The sequence below is a fragment of the Pelobates fuscus genome, chromosome 2 (assembly GCF_036172605.1).
Source record: "Pelobates fuscus isolate aPelFus1 chromosome 2, aPelFus1.pri, whole genome shotgun sequence".
NCBI lineage: Eukaryota > Metazoa > Chordata > Amphibia > Anura > Pelobatidae > Pelobates > Pelobates fuscus.
In genome coordinates, this window is record NC_086318.1 from 353,090,443 (window position 1) to 353,104,151 (window position 13,709).

At 43.0% G+C, this 13,709-nt stretch overlaps 16 non-coding genes across 16 annotated transcripts; all 16 read right to left on the minus strand.

Moving 5' to 3' along the window:
* Positions 1–370: 370 nt before the first annotated feature.
* On the minus strand, positions 371–511 carry LOC134593711 (U4 spliceosomal RNA). The gene has a single exon (XR_010090150.1). It is a non-coding gene; the product is annotated as a U4 spliceosomal RNA (small nuclear RNA).
* An 899-nt stretch (positions 512–1,410) lies between these two features.
* On the minus strand, positions 1,411–1,577 carry LOC134590963 (U1 spliceosomal RNA). Its single transcript, XR_010087811.1, has one exon. It is a non-coding gene; the product is annotated as a U1 spliceosomal RNA (small nuclear RNA).
* Positions 1,578–2,056: 479 nt separating this feature from the next.
* Positions 2,057–2,197, minus strand: LOC134592164 (U4 spliceosomal RNA). Its single transcript, XR_010088829.1, has one exon. It is a non-coding gene; the product is annotated as a U4 spliceosomal RNA (small nuclear RNA).
* Positions 2,198–3,096: 899 nt separating this feature from the next.
* LOC134590964 (U1 spliceosomal RNA) lies at positions 3,097–3,263 on the minus strand. Its single transcript, XR_010087812.1, has one exon. It is a non-coding gene; the product is annotated as a U1 spliceosomal RNA (small nuclear RNA).
* A 480-nt stretch (positions 3,264–3,743) lies between these two features.
* Positions 3,744–3,884, minus strand: LOC134592166 (U4 spliceosomal RNA). The gene has a single exon (XR_010088830.1). It is a non-coding gene; the product is annotated as a U4 spliceosomal RNA (small nuclear RNA).
* Positions 3,885–4,771: 887 nt separating this feature from the next.
* On the minus strand, positions 4,772–4,938 carry LOC134591137 (U1 spliceosomal RNA). The gene has a single exon (XR_010087959.1). It is a non-coding gene; the product is annotated as a U1 spliceosomal RNA (small nuclear RNA).
* A 472-nt stretch (positions 4,939–5,410) lies between these two features.
* Positions 5,411–5,551, minus strand: LOC134592167 (U4 spliceosomal RNA). Its single transcript, XR_010088831.1, has one exon. It is a non-coding gene; the product is annotated as a U4 spliceosomal RNA (small nuclear RNA).
* Positions 5,552–6,439: 888 nt separating this feature from the next.
* LOC134591031 (U1 spliceosomal RNA) lies at positions 6,440–6,606 on the minus strand. The gene has a single exon (XR_010087869.1). It is a non-coding gene; the product is annotated as a U1 spliceosomal RNA (small nuclear RNA).
* A 478-nt stretch (positions 6,607–7,084) lies between these two features.
* Positions 7,085–7,225, minus strand: LOC134592686 (U4 spliceosomal RNA). The gene has a single exon (XR_010089277.1). It is a non-coding gene; the product is annotated as a U4 spliceosomal RNA (small nuclear RNA).
* A 900-nt stretch (positions 7,226–8,125) lies between these two features.
* Positions 8,126–8,292, minus strand: LOC134590865 (U1 spliceosomal RNA). The gene has a single exon (XR_010087726.1). It is a non-coding gene; the product is annotated as a U1 spliceosomal RNA (small nuclear RNA).
* Positions 8,293–8,770: 478 nt separating this feature from the next.
* Positions 8,771–8,911, minus strand: LOC134592168 (U4 spliceosomal RNA). The gene has a single exon (XR_010088832.1). It is a non-coding gene; the product is annotated as a U4 spliceosomal RNA (small nuclear RNA).
* An 888-nt stretch (positions 8,912–9,799) lies between these two features.
* LOC134591032 (U1 spliceosomal RNA) lies at positions 9,800–9,966 on the minus strand. Its single transcript, XR_010087870.1, has one exon. It is a non-coding gene; the product is annotated as a U1 spliceosomal RNA (small nuclear RNA).
* Positions 9,967–10,444: 478 nt separating this feature from the next.
* LOC134592688 (U4 spliceosomal RNA) lies at positions 10,445–10,585 on the minus strand. The gene has a single exon (XR_010089278.1). It is a non-coding gene; the product is annotated as a U4 spliceosomal RNA (small nuclear RNA).
* Positions 10,586–11,485: 900 nt separating this feature from the next.
* LOC134589630 (U1 spliceosomal RNA) lies at positions 11,486–11,652 on the minus strand. The gene has a single exon (XR_010086676.1). It is a non-coding gene; the product is annotated as a U1 spliceosomal RNA (small nuclear RNA).
* Positions 11,653–12,130: 478 nt separating this feature from the next.
* Positions 12,131–12,271, minus strand: LOC134592169 (U4 spliceosomal RNA). The gene has a single exon (XR_010088833.1). It is a non-coding gene; the product is annotated as a U4 spliceosomal RNA (small nuclear RNA).
* An 899-nt stretch (positions 12,272–13,170) lies between these two features.
* Positions 13,171–13,337, minus strand: LOC134589745 (U1 spliceosomal RNA). Its single transcript, XR_010086774.1, has one exon. It is a non-coding gene; the product is annotated as a U1 spliceosomal RNA (small nuclear RNA).
* Positions 13,338–13,709: the final 372 nt, after the last annotated feature.

Sequence of the window (13,709 nt, forward strand, 5' to 3'; positions counted from 1 at the left end):
AATCCAAATGATAGAAGGCTACAAAAGATTACCAAACCTCGTGGCTGATCGTTGTTTTCCTTAGCTACCAGTAATTTTAGTGCCTTCAGGTGGTTAGGTGTGAATAATTGAGCTGGATTCAGGGTGCGAAGGAGCAATTTGCATAAAGGCAAATGCTAGGCCAATGAGCCGAAAGATGGGAATTCGTAGCATGTAGTGAGAATAGTGTGCTGCCGGAAACAAGTGAATTCAGTGGGAGAGAAAGGTAAAAGGGAAATGCTAAGAAGCCAGCGGAAGGAATGGTGCAACAGAGCTCAGGAAGAAACGGGAGTCACGTAAGACACGCCCTAGACATGGGGCGCCATAAACTTTTATTAAACCAATCTTTCAGTCTCCTTAGAGCCTGTCAAAAATTGCCAATGCTGACTGTATTTCAAGTCATCATGGCGGGGTATTGGGTAAAGTTTTCAATTAGCAATAATAACGCCTCGGATTGACCTCATGGGCTACGATACTGCCACTGCGCAAAGCTAGCTGTTCAAGTGGGCAAGCTTTTAAGAGCTACCACGTAAGGACACTTTAAGACAGCGGTGAGAAAAAGTTCATGACCATAAGCCATTGCAAAGGATTGTGGGAGGCAATATTCTAATTAGGCCCGCTTCCTCCTACAGGGAAGCTTAAACCCCAACAAATTCCTCGGTCTTCTTATATGGCATCTTGGAATGGTTCCAAACCTATAACAGAGAGTGAGGGCAACCATATCTTGCAGCAAACCTTGTACAATTTTTTTTCTCTCTTTGGAAACTGTTTTGCCAAGATTCTACTACAGCAGCCATTAGGCAGAGTACACAATCCGCTGGTCTACGTTCGTCCCCAAAGTCACACATTTCATGACTCCATCGATAGGAATGACCCTTGCCTAGCACCTGTCTTCTCTTCATCCACACTCAACAGGGCTGAAAGAACATTTGTGGTGGCTTTTTCAAAATTCCATGGTGTTCATTAGTAAGTGCTAGCGACCACCCAGCTATTCCTAAGGTTTGGTCTGATTGTCTCAAGCGGCAATTCACTGCCTTGATCCAGAAAATCTTTTTTTCCCAGAAATTCAATCAAACGTTACGTTCTGTTGGAAGACGTAATATAGGTCTCCAATTCTTTATTTCTTCCATTGCATTGAAGCATACAATAAATCAAAAGAAGTCAGGATAAAAAAATGATGAAAAAAAAGCTGAAAAGTTAAAATAAAAAGTGAAATTCTTGCTTAAAACTGGTCTCCAGAAAACATAGATAATAAAAATGATCAAGCCTAGGAAATGATTGTCGCTGCCTGCTTGATGTGGAAAGTAAGAGCCAAAGAAGACGGGTGCCGTGGCTGAAATTATCCTTCGTCAGAATTGGTGAAGTTCTCTATTTTTGTCAAACAAGCAAACACAGGGGAAAGCGCGAACGCAGTCCCCCACTACCATAAATTATGCAGTCGAGTTTCCCACATTTGAGGAAATCGCAGAGGTCAACTGGTACGGAGTGCAATGAACCAGCCTCACTCTGGGAGAGCCACCTTAGGGATCATTGCTATTGCTCCCCTGCCAGGTAAGTATGACATGACGGGTACATTCAAAGGCACGCCCGCTGGGAAGCCTTTCCTTTAGGCTGTGGTGAAATAATAAAGCAAGTTTAAAAAAAAAAAAAAAAGAAGAGCAAATAAATAATCCAAATGATAGAAGGCTACAAAAGATTACCAAACCTCGTGGCTGATCGTTGTTTTCCTTAGCTACCAGTAATTTTAGTGCCTTCAGGTGGTTAGGTGTGAATAATTGAGCTGGATTCAGGGTGCGAAGGAGCAATTTGCATAAAGGCAAATGCTAGGCCAATGAGCCGAAGGATGGGAATTCGTAGCATGTAGTGAGAATAGTGTGCTGCCGGAAACAAGTGAATTCAGTGGGAGAGAAAGGTAAAAGGGAAATGCTAAGAAGCCAGCGGAAGGAATGGTGCAACAGAGCTCAGGAAGAAACGGGAGTCACGTAAGACACGCCCTAGACATGGGGCGCCATAAACTTTTATTAAACCAATCTTTCAGTCTCCTTAGAGCCTGTCAAAAATTGCCAATGCTGACTGTATTTCAAGTCATCATGGCGGGGTATTGGGTAAAGTTTTCAATTAGCAATAATCACGCCTCGGATTGACCTCATGGGCTACGATACTGCCACTGCGCAAAGCTAGCTGTTCAAGTGGGCCAGCTTTTAAGAGCTACCACGTAAGGACACTTTAAGACAGCGGTGAGAAAAAGTTCATGACCATAAGCCATTGCAAAGGATTGTGGGAGGCAATATTCTAATTAGGCCCGCTTCCTCCTACAGGGAAGCTTAAACCCCAACAAATTCCTCGGTCTTCTTATATGGCATCTTGGAATGGTTCCAAACCTATAACAGAGAGTGAGGGCAACCATATCTTGCAGCAAACCTTGTACAATTTTTTTTCTCTCTTTGGAAACGGTTTTGCCAAGATTCTTCTACAGCAGCCATTAGGCAGAGTACACAATCCGCTGGTCTACGTTCGTCCCCAAAGTCACACATTTCATGACTCCATCGATAGGAATGACCCTTGCCTAGCACCTGTCTTCTCTTCATCCACACTCAACAGGGCTGAAAGAACATTTGTGGTGGCTTTTTCAAAATTCCATGGTGTTCATTAGTAAGTGCTAGCGACCACCCAGCTATTCCTAAGGTTTGGTCTGATTGTCTCAAGCGGCAATTCACTGCCTTGATCCAGAAAATCTTTTTTTCCCAGAAATTCAATCAAACGTTACGTTCTGTTGGAAGACGTAATATAGGTCTCCAATTCTTTATTTCTTCCATTGCATTGAAGCATACAATAAATCAAAAGAAGTCAGGATAAAAAAATGATGAAAAAAAAGCTGAAAAGTTAAAATAAAAAGTGAAATTCTTGCTTAAAACTGGTCTCCAGAAAACATAGATAATAAAAATGATCAAGCCTAGGAAATGATTGTCGCTGCCTGCTTGATGTGGAAAGTAAGAGCCAAAGAAGACGGGTGCCGTGGCTGAAATTATCCTTCGTCAGAATTGGTGAAGTTCTCTATTTTTGTCAAACAAGCAAACACAGGGGAAAGCGCGAACGCAGTCCCCCACTACCATAAATTATGCAGTCGAGTTTCCCACATTTGAGGAAATCGCAGAGGTCAACTGGTACGGAGTGCAATGAACCAGCCTCACTCTGGGAGAGCCACCTTAGGGATCATTGCTATTGCTCCCCTGCCAGGTAAGTATGACATGACGGGTACATTCAAAGGCACGCCCGCTGGGAAGCCTTTCCTTTAGGCTGTGGTGAAATAATAAAGCAAGTTTAAAAAAAAAAAAAAAAAGAAGAGCAAATAAATAATCCAAATGATAGAAGGCTACAAAAGATTACCAAACCTCGTGGCTGATCATTGTTTTCCTTAGCTACCAGTAATTTTAGTGCCTTCAGGTGGTTAGGTGTGAATAATTGAGCTGGATTCAGGGTGCGAAGGAGCAATTTGCATAAAGGCAAATGCTAGGCCAATGAGCCGAAGGATGGGAATTCGTAGCATGTAGTGAGAATAGTGTGCTGCCGGAAACAAGTGAATTCAGTGGGAGAGAAAGGTAAAAGGGAAATGCTAAGAAGCCAGCGGAAGGAATGGTGCAACAGAGCTCAGGAAGAAACGGGAGTCACGTAAGACACGCCCTAGACATGGGGCGCCATAAACTTTTATTAAACCAATCTTTCAGTCTCCTTAGAGCCTGTCAAAAATTGCCAATGCTGACTGTATTTCAAGTCATCATGGCGGGGTATTGGGTAAAGTTTTCAATTAGCAATAATCACGCCTCGGATTGACCTCATGGGCTACGATACTGCCACTGCGCAAAGCTAGCTGTTCAAGTGGGCCAGCTTTTAAGAGCTACCACGTAAGGACACTTTAAGACAGCGGTGAGAAAAAGTTCATGACCATAAGCCATTGCAAAGGATTATGGGAGGCAATATTCTAATTAGGCCCGCTTCCTCCTACAGGGAAGCTTAAACCCCAACAAATTCCTCGGTCTTCTTATATGGCATCTTGGAATGGTTCCAAACCTATAACAGAGAGTGAGGGCAACCATATCTTGCAGCAAACCTTGTACAATTTTTTTTCTCTCTTTGGAAACAGTTTTGCCAAGATTCTACTACAGCAGCCATTAGGCAGAGTACACAATCCGCTGGTCTACGTTCGTCCCCAAAGTCACACATTTCATGACTCCAGCGATAGGAATGACCCTTGCCTAGCACCTGTCTTCTCTTCATCCACACTCAACAGGGCTGAAAGAACATTTGTGGTGGCTTTTTCAAAATTCCATGGTGTTCATTAGTAAGTGCTAGCGACCACCCAGCTATTCCTAAGGTTTGGTCTGATTGTCTCAAGCGGCAATTCACTGCCTTGATCCAGAAAATCTTTTTTTCCCAGAAATTCAATCAAACGTTACGTTCTGTTGGAAGACGTAATATAGGTCTCCAATTCTTTATTTCTTCCATTGCATTGAAGCATACAATAAATCAAAAGAAGTCAGGATAAAAAAAAGCTGAAAAGTTAAAATAAAAAGTGAAATTCTGGCTTAAAACTGGTCTCCAGAAAACATAGATAATAAAAATGATCAAGCCTAGGAAATGATTGTCGCTGCCTGCTTGATGTGGAAAGTAAGAGCCAAAGAAGACGGGTGCCGTGGCTGAAATTATCCTTCGTCAGAATTGGTGAAGTTCTCTATTTTTGTCAAACAAGCAAACACAGGGGAAAGCGCGAACGCAGTCCCCCACTACCATAAATTATGCAGTCGAGTTTCCCACATTTGAGGAAATCGCAGAGGTCAACTGGTACGGAGTGCAATGAACCAACCTCACTCTGGGAGAGCCACCTTAGGGATCATTGCTATTGCTCCCCTGCCAGGTAAGTATGACATGACGGGTACATTCAAAGGCACGCCCGCTGGGAAGCCTTTCCTTTAGGCTGTGGTGAAATAATAAAGCAAGTTAAAAAAAAAAAAAAAGCAAATAAATAATCCAAATGATAGAAGGCTACAAAAGATTACCAAACCTCGTGGCTGATCGTTGTTTTCCTTAGCTACCAGTAATTTTAGTGCCTTCAGGTGGTTAGGTGTGAATAATTGAGCTGGATTCAGGGTGCGAAGGAGCAATTTGCATAAAGGCAAATGCTAGGCCAATGAGCCGAAGGATGGGAATTCGTAGCATGTAGTGAGAATAGTGTGCTGCCGGAAACAAGTGAATTCAGTGGGAGAGAAAGGTAAAAGGGAAATGCTAAGAAGCCAGCGGAAGGAATGGTGCAACAGAGCTCAGGAAGAAACGGGAGTCACGTAAGACACGCCCTAGACATGGGGCGCCATAAACTTTTATTAAACCAATCTTTCAGTCTCCTTAGAGCCTGTCAAAAATTGCCAATGCTGACTGTATTTCAAGTCATCATGGCGGGGTATTGGGTAAAGTTTTCAATTAGCAATAATCACGCCTCGGATTGACCTCATGGGCTACGATACTGCCACTGCGCAAAGCTAGCTGTTCAAGTGGGCCAGCTTTTAAGAGCTACCACGTAAGGACACTTTAAGACAGCGGTGAGAAAAAGTTCATGACCATAAGCCATTGCAAAGGATTATGGGAGGCAATATTCTAATTAGGCCCGCTTCCTCCTACAGGGAAGCTTAAACCCCAACAAATTCCTCGGTCTTCTTATATGGCATCTTGGAATGGTTCCAAACCTATAACAGAGAGTGAGGGCAACCATATCTTGCAGCAAACCTTGTACAATTTTTTTTCTCTCTTTGGAAACAGTTTTGCCAAGATTCTACTACAGCAGCCATTAGGCAGAGTACACAATCCGCTGGTCTACGTTCGTCCCCAAAGTCACACATTTCATGACTCCATCGATAGGAATGACCCTTGCCTAGCACCTGTCTTCTCTTCATCCACACTCAACAGGGCTGAAAGAACATTTGTGGTGGCTTTTTCAAAATTCCATGGTGTTCATTAGTAAGTGCTAGCGACCACCCAGCTATTCCTAAGGTTTGGTCTGATTGTCTCAAGCGGCAATTCACTGCCTTGATCCAGAAAATCTTTTTTTCCCAGAAATTCAATCAAACGTTACGTTCTGTTGGAAGACGTAATATAGGTCTCCAATTCTTTATTTCTTCCATTGCATTGAAGCATACAATAAATCAAAAGAAGTCAGGATAAAAAAAAGCTGAAAAGTGAAAAATAAAAAGTGAAATTCTGGCTTAAAACTGGTCTCCAGAAAACATAGATAATAAAAATGATCAAGCCTAGGAAATGATTGTCGCTGCCTGCTTGATGTGGAAAGTAAGAGCCAAAGAAGACGGGTGCCGTGGCTGAAATTATCCTTCGTCAGAATTGGTGAAGTTCTCTATTTTTGTCAAACAAGCAAACACAGGGGAAAGCGCGAACGCAGTCCCCCACTACCATAAATTATGCAGTCGAGTTTCCCACATTTGAGGAAATCGCAGAGATCAACTGGTACGGAGTGCAATGAACCAGCCTCACTCTGGGAGAGTCACCTTAGGGATCATGGCTATTGCTCCCCTGCCAGGTAAGTATGACATGACGGGTACATTCAAAGGCACGCCCGCTGGGAAGCCTTTCCTTTAGGCTGTGGTGAAATAATAAAGCAAGTTAAAAAAAAAAAAAAAAGAAGAGCAAATAAACAATCCAAATGATAGAAGGCTACAAAAGATTACCAAACCTCGTGGCTGATCGTTGTTTTCCTTAGCTACCAGTAATTTTAGTGCCTTCAGGTGGTTAGGTGTGAATAATTGAGCTGGATTCAGGGTGCGAAGGAGCAATTTGCATAAAGGCAAATGCTAGGCCAATGAGCCGAAGGATGGGAATTCGTAGCATGTAGTGAGAATAGTGTGCTGCCGGAAACAAGTGGATTCAGTGGGAGAGAAAGGTAAAAGGGAAATGCAAGGAAGCCAGCGGAAGGAATGGTGCAACAGAGCTCAGGAAGAAACGGGAGTCACGTAAGACACGCCCTAGACATGGGGCGCCATAAACTTTTTTTAAACCAATCTTTCAGTCTCCTTAGAGCCTGTCAAAAATTGCCAATGCTGACTGTATTTCAAGTCATCATGGCGGGGTATTGGGTAAAGTTTTCAATTAGCAATAATCACGCCTCGGATTGACCTCATGGGCTACGATACTGCCACTGCGCAAAGTTAACTGTTCAAGTGGGCCAGCTTTTAAGAGCTACCACGTAAGGACACTTTAAGACAGCGGTGAGAAAAAGTTCATGACCATAAGCCATTGCAAAGGATTGTGGGAGGCAATATTCTAATTAGGCCCGCTTCCTCCTACAGGGAAGCTTAAACCCCAACAAATTCCTCGGTCTTCTTATATGGCATCTTGGAATGGTTCCAAACCTATAACAGAGAGTGAGGGCAACCATATCTTGCAGCAAACCTTGTACAATTTTTTTTCTCTCTTTGGAAACGGTTTTGCCAAGATTCTACTACAGCAGCCATTAGGCAGAGTACACAATCCGCTGGTCTACGTTCGTCCCCAAAGTCACACATTTCATGACTCCATCGATAGGAATGACCCTTGCCTAGCACCTGTCTTCTCTTCATCCACACTCAACAGGGCTGAAAGAACATTTGTGGTGGCTTTTTCAAAATTCCATGGTGTTCATTAGTAAGTGCTAGCGACCACCCAGCTATTCCTAAGGTTTGGTCTGATTGTCTCAAGCGGCAATTCACTGCCTTGATCCAGAAAATCTTTTTTTCCCAGAAATTCAATCAAACGTTACGTTCTGTTGGAAGACGTAATATAGGTCTCCAATTCTTTATTTCTTCCATTGCATTGAAGCATACAATAAATCAAAAGAAGTCAGGATAAAAAAATGATGGAAAAAAAAGCAGAAAAATTAAAATAAAAAGTGAAATTCTGGCTTAAAACTGGTCTCCAGAAAACATAGATAATAAAAATGATCAAGCCTAGGAAATGATTGTCGCTGCTTGCTTGATGCGGAAAGTAAGAGCCAAAGAAGACGGGTGCCGTGGCTGAAATTATCCTTCGTCAGAATTGGTGAAGTTCTCTATTTTTGTCAAACAAGCAAACACAGGGGAAAGCGCGAACGCAGTCCCCCACTACCATAAATTATGCAGTCGAGTTTCCCACATTTGAGGAAATCGCAGAGGTCAACTGGTACGGAGTGCAATGAACCAGCCTCACTCTGGGAGAGCCAGCTTAGAGATCATGGCTATTGCTCCCCTGCCAGGTAAGTATGACATGACGGGTACATTCAAAGGCACGCCCGCTGGGAAGCCTTTCCTTTAGGCTGTGGTGAAATAATAAAGCAAGTTAAAAAAAAAAAAAAAAGAAGAGCAAATAAACAATCCAAATGATAGAAGGCTACAAAAGATTACCAAACCTCGTGGCTGATCGTTGTTTTCCTTAGCTACCAGTAATTTTAGTGCCTTCAGGTGGTTAGGTGTGAATAATTGAGCTGGATTCAGGGTGCGAAGGAGCAATTTGCATAAAGGCAAATGCTAGGCCAATGAGCCGAAGGATGGGAATTCGTAGCATGTAGTGAGAATAGTGTGCTGCCGGAAACAAGTGAATTCAGTGGGAGAGAAAGGTAAAAGGGAAATGCTAAGAAGCCAGCGGAAGGAATGGTGCAACAGAGCTCAGGAAGAAACGGGAGTCACGTAAGACACGCCCTAGACATGGGGCGCCATAAACTTTTATTAAACCAATCTTTCAGTCTCCTTAGAGCCTGTCAAAAATTGCCAATGCTGACTGTATTTCAAGTCATCATGGCGGGGTATTGGGTAAAGTTTTCAATTAGCAATAATCACGCCTCGGATTGACCTCATGGGCTACGATACTGCCACTGCGCAAAGCTAGCTGTTCAAGTGGGCCAGCTTTTAAGAGCTACCACGTAAGGACACTTTAAGACAGCGGTGAGAAAAAGTTCATGACCATAAGCCATTGCAAAGGATTATGGGAGGCAATATTCTAATTAGGCCCGCTTCCTCCTACAGGGAAGCTTAAACCCCAACAAATTCCTCGGTCTTCTTATATGGCATCTTGGAATGGTTCCAAACCTATAACAGAGAGTGAGGGCAACCATATCTTGCAGCAAACCTTGTACAATTTTTTTTCTCTCTTTGGAAACAGTTTTGCCAAGATTCTACTACAGCAGCCATTAGGCAGAGTACACAATCCGCTGGTCTACGTTCGTCCCCAAAGTCACACATTTCATGACTCCATCGATAGGAATGACCCTTGCCTAGCACCTGTCTTCTCTTCATCCACACTCAACAGGGCTGAAAGAACATTTGTGGTGGCTTTTTCAAAATTCCATGGTGTTCATTAGTAAGTGCTAGCGACCACCCAGCTATTCCTAAGGTTTGGTCTGATTGTCTCAAGCGGCAATTCACTGCCTTGATCCAGAAAATCTTTTTTTCCCAGAAATTCAATCAAACGTTACGTTCTGTTGGAAGACGTAATATAGGTCTCCAATTCTTTATTTCTTCCATTGCATTGAAGCATACAATAAATCAAAAGAAGTCAGGATAAAAAAAAGCTGAAAAGTGAAAAATAAAAAGTGAAATTCTGGCTTAAAACTGGTCTCCAGAAAACATAGATAATAAAAATGATCAAGCCTAGGAAATGATTGTCGCTGCCTGCTTGATGTGGAAAGTAAGAGCCAAAGAAGACGGGTGCCGTGGCTGAAATTATCCTTCGTCAGAATTGGTGAAGTTCTCTATTTTTGTCAAACAAGCAAACACAGGGGAAAGCGCGAACGCAGTCCCCCACTACCATAAATTATGCAGTCGAGTTTCCCACATTTGAGGAAATCGCAGAGATCAACTGGTACGGAGTGCAATGAACCAGCCTCACTCTGGGAGAGTCACCTTAGGGATCATGGCTATTGCTCCCCTGCCAGGTAAGTATGACATGACGGGTACATTCAAAGGCACGCCCGCTGGGAAGCCTTTCCTTTAGGCTGTGGTGAAATAATAAAGCAAGTTAAAAAAAAAAAAAAAAGAAGAGCAAATAAACAATCCAAATGATAGAAGGCTACAAAAGATTACCAAACCTCGTGGCTGATCGTTGTTTTCCTTAGCTACCAGTAATTTTAGTGCCTTCAGGTGGTTAGGTGTGAATAATTGAGCTGGATTCAGGGTGCGAAGGAGCAATTTGCATAAAGGCAAATGCTAGGCCAATGAGCCGAAGGATGGGAATTCGTAGCATGTAGTGAGAATAGTGTGCTGCCGGAAACAAGTGGATTCAGTGGGAGAGAAAGGTAAAAGGGAAATGCAAGGAAGCCAGCGGAAGGAATGGTGCAACAGAGCTCAGGAAGAAACGGGAGTCACGTAAGACACGCCCTAGACATGGGGCGCCATAAACTTTTTTTAAACCAATCTTTCAGTCTCCTTAGAGCCTGTCAAAAATTGCCAATGCTGACTGTATTTCAAGTCATCATGGCGGGGTATTGGGTAAAGTTTTCAATTAGCAATAATCACGCCTCGGATTGACCTCATGGGCTACGATACTGCCACTGCGCAAAGTTAACTGTTCAAGTGGGCCAGCTTTTAAGAGCTACCACGTAAGGACACTTTAAGACAGCGGTGAGAAAAAGTTCATGACCATAAGCCATTGCAAAGGATTGTGGGAGGCAATATTCTAATTAGGCCCGCTTCCTCCTACAGGGAAGCTTAAACCCCAACAAATTCCTCGGTCTTCTTATATGGCATCTTGGAATGGTTCCAAACCTATAACAGAGAGTGAGGGCAACCATATCTTGCAGCAAACCTTGTACAATTTTTTTTCTCTCTTTGGAAACGGTTTTGCCAAGATTCTACTACAGCAGCCATTAGGCAGAGTACACAATCCGCTGGTCTACGTTCGTCCCCAAAGTCACACATTTCATGACTCCATCGATAGGAATGACCCTTGCCTAGCACCTGTCTTCTCTTCATCCACACTCAACAGGGCTGAAAGAACATTTGTGGTGGCTTTTTCAAAATTCCATGGTGTTCATTAGTAAGTGCTAGCGACCACCCAGCTATTCCTAAGGTTTGGTCTGATTGTCTCAAGCGGCAATTCACTGCCTTGATCCAGAAAATCTTTTTTTCCCAGAAATTCAATCAAACGTTACGTTCTGTTGGAAGACGTAATATAGGTCTCCAATTCTTTATTTCTTCCATTGCATTGAAGCATACAATAAATCAAAAGAAGTCAGGATAAAAAAATGATGGAAAAAAAAGCAGAAAAGTTAAAATAAAAAGTGAAATTCTGGCTTAAAACTGGTCTCCAGAAAACATAGATAATAAAAATGATCAAGCCTAGGAAATGATTGTCGCTGCCTGCTTGATGCGGAAAGTAAGAGCCAAAGAAGACGGGTGCCGTGGCTGAAATTATCCTTCGTCAGAATTGGTGAAGTTCTCTATTTTTGTCAAACAAGCAAACACAGGGGAAAGCGCGAACGCAGTCCCCCACTACCATAAATTATGCAGTCGAGTTTCCCACATTTGAGGAAATCGCAGAGGTCAACTGGTACGGAGTGCAATGAACCAGCCTCACTCTGGGAGAGCCACCTTAGAGATCATGGCTATTGCTCCCCTGCCAGGTAAGTATGACATGACGGGTACATTCAAAGGCACGCCCGCTGGGAAGCCTTTCCTTTAGGCTGTGGTGAAATAATAAAGCAAGTTAAAAAAAAAATAAAAAGAAGAGCAAATAAACAATCCAAATGATAGAAGGCTACAAAAGATTACCAAACCTCGTGGCTGATCGTTGTTTTCCTTAGCTACCAGTAATTTTAGTGCCTTCAGGTGGTTAGGTGTGAATAATTGAGCTGGATTCAGGGTGCGAAGGAGCAATTTGCATAAAGGCAAATGCTAGGCCAATGAGCCGAAGGATGGGAATTCGTAGCATGTAGTGAGAATAGTGTGCTGCCGGAAACAAGTGAATTCAGTGGGAGAGAAAGGTAAAAGGGAAATGCTAAGAAGCCAGCGGAAGGAATGGTGCAACAGAGCTCAGGAAGAAACGGGAGTCACGTAAGACACGCCCTAGACATGGGGCGCCATAAACTTTTATTAAACCAATCTTTCAGTCTCCTTAGAGCCTGTCAAAAATTGCCAATGCTGACTGTATTTCAAGTCATCATGGCGGGGTATTGGGTAAAGTTTTCAATTAGCAATAATCACGCCTCGGATTGACCTCATGGGCTACGATACTGCCACTGCGCAAAGCTAGCTGTTCAAGTGGGCCAGCTTTTAAGAGCTACCACGTAAGGACACTTTAAGACAGCGGTGAGAAAAAGTTCATGACCATAAGCCATTGCAAAGGATTGTGGGAGGCAATATTCTAATTAGGCCCGCTTCCTCCTACAGGGAAGCTTAAACCCCAACAAATTCCTCGGTCTTCTTATATGGCATCTTGGAATGGTTCCAAACCTATAACAGAGAGTGAGGGCAACCATATCTTGCAGCAAACCTTGTACAATTTTTTTTCTCTCTTTGGAAACGGTTTTGCCAAGATTCTTCTACAGCAGCCATTATGCAGAGTACACAATCCGCTGGTCTACGTTCGTCCCCAAAGTCACACATTTCATGACTCCATCGATAGGAATGACCCTTGCCTAGCACCTGTCTTCTCTTCATCCACACTCAACAGGGCTGAAAGAACATTTGTGGTGGCTTTTTCAAAATTCCATGGTGTTCATTAGTAAGTGCTAGCGACCACCCAGCTATTCCTAAGGTTTGGTCTGATTGTCTCAAGCGGCAATTCACTGCCTTGATCCAGAAAATCTTTTTTTCCCAGAAATTCAATCAAACGTTACGTTCTGTTGGAAGACGTAATATAGGTCTCCAATTCTTTATTTCTTCCATTGCATTGAAGCATACAATAAATCAAAAGAAGTCAGGATAAAAAAATGATGAAAAAAAAGCTGAAAAGTTAAAATAAAAAGTGAAATTCTGGCTTAAAACTGGTCTCCAGAAAACATAGATAATAAAAATGATCAAGCCTAGGAAATGATTGTCGCTGCCTGCTTGATGCGGAAAGTAAGAGCCAAAGAAGACGGGTACCGTGGCTGAAATTATCCTTCGTCAGAATTGGTGAAGTTCTCTATTTTTGTCAAACAAGCAAACACAGGGGAAAGCGCGAACGCAGTCCCCCACTACCATAAATTATGCAGTCGAGTTTCCCACATTTGAGGAAATCGCAGAGGTCAACTGGTACGGAGTGCAATGAACCAGCCTCACTCTGGGAGAGCCACCTTAGGGATCATGGCTATTGCTCCCCTGCCAGGTAAGTATGACATGACGGGTACATTCAAAGGCACGCCCGCTGGGAAGCCTTTCCTTTAGGCTGTGGTGAAATAATAAAGCAAGTTAAAAAAAAAAAAAAGCAAATAAATAATCCAAATGATAGAAGGCTACAAAAGATTACCAAACCTCGTGGCTGATCGTTGTTTTCCTTAGCTACCAGTAATTTTAGTGCCTTCAGGTGGTTAGGTGTGAATAATTGAGCTGGATTCAGGGTGCGAAGGAGCAATTTGCATAAAGGCAAATGCTAGGCCAATGAGCCGAAGGATGGGAATTCGTAGCATGTAGTGAGAATAGTGTGCTGCCGGAAACAAGTGAATTCAGTGGGAGAGAAAGGTAAAAGGGAAATGCTAAGAAGCCAGC